The 1371-nt window shown below is 33.8% G+C and overlaps 2 annotated features.

The window, feature by feature from the left end:
* Positions 1–748: 748 nt before the first annotated feature.
* Positions 749–759: a sequence feature (Short protein (VTP21DRAFT_9065, KAL1914284.1) was converted to a misc_feature.).
* A 57-nt stretch (positions 760–816) lies between these two features.
* Positions 817–856: a sequence feature (Short protein (VTP21DRAFT_9065, KAL1914284.1) was converted to a misc_feature.).
* Positions 857–1371: the final 515 nt, after the last annotated feature.

The following is a 1371-nucleotide window of genomic DNA, read 5'->3' on the forward strand; positions in this document are numbered from 1 at the left end:
GTTTGAAAAATCGACTTTTATGGATAACTTTCAAGTAAAAGGGTTTTTTGCAAGGGCATATAGATGGAATGATCGGGCAAGGGTGTTTATAGTTGATGTACGTAACGCAACTTGCAGTACCTCCATTTGGAGATATAAGACGAAATAATGAGAAATTAAAAAAACATGGGCTCAATTTTTAAGTCCAATGTACGATATCAAGAGATGTTTTGATACCTTACACGTTTTTGAGGGCTGTTTTTTGCCTTAATTTCTCTAAAGCACTAAATTTAGAAAACAAGTGGTGTGTTCTCGCGCTCGTTCTCCTTGCTCGATATTAGTGGGCGGTCTGAACGAGTTTTTTCTGATTGATAGTCAAGTAAACATTGCATACTGACACATTTTGAGAAAACGTTGTAATGAAGATCAAAAAGAGTAGCAATTTGTTGGTACAAATAAGCTTATATTGAGAATAAAAGAATATGCGTTCATATCTTTTTGGATAGTGGCTCCATGAGCATGAGCTTATATCTGTTGATGGATGTCTATCTCAAGTATTATTTAAAATTAAAACAAAAAATTATAATAATAAAGTTATTGAATAAGCAAACTTTTCCAGATGGCGGATGGATTTTCAACGAAATTGCAAAAGTCATATATACGTTTTGTTAAAACTCAGCCTCCTATCTCTCGGAAAATTTTCGTTTAAACTTTTGTGATAATTATGAAATGGTATTGCCTTTATGTTATATTATTATAATATAAATCATCATTGGTATACTTCATGGGATAAAAGGACAATAAGAGCGATAAGAAAAACACTTTAATTTCATATACCTTCGTGCGGCATACTGTAAATTGCTTTCCATTCTGTCATTACTAGTGACAGCATATATGGTTTTATCGCTACTATCCACTCAAATTCACTTCTCCCTCTCTCTTTGGAGAACCATTACTCTTACTCTTACCGTTACGCTTCCCAATATTTACTGTATAGCCATTTTACAGCATCTATTTCTTAAATATTTATTTATTGGTTTCCTTAGCTATTTGATTTGCTAGATTTATATCTACAACTTTTATTTTCTATCCCCTCCTTTTTCCTTCTCCCTCTTCCATTCTCCTATTTTACCTATCCCTTTACGCTGAAATTTCACTCGTATAGAGCTACCTAGCTATTTGACCCATTCAGTTTGTTTACATCTACTCTTATTATCGAGTTCCTTAGATAGTTGGTTTATTCGATTTAGAGTTATACTTATTCTTATCCCCTTTTCCCCCCTTTTACTTCTATTTTATTCCTCTCTCTCTATAGTGAAATCTCACCAGCCTACTGATAACCACCACCCACACGAGTGCGACGTCATCAATTCTTACTTAAGCCTAGCGTAT

The sequence above is a fragment of the Calcarisporiella thermophila genome (genome assembly GCF_041956535.1).
Source record: "Calcarisporiella thermophila strain CBS 279.70 unplaced genomic scaffold VTP21scaffold_47, whole genome shotgun sequence".
Taxonomy (NCBI): domain Eukaryota; kingdom Fungi; phylum Calcarisporiellomycota; class Calcarisporiellomycetes; order Calcarisporiellales; family Calcarisporiellaceae; genus Calcarisporiella; species Calcarisporiella thermophila.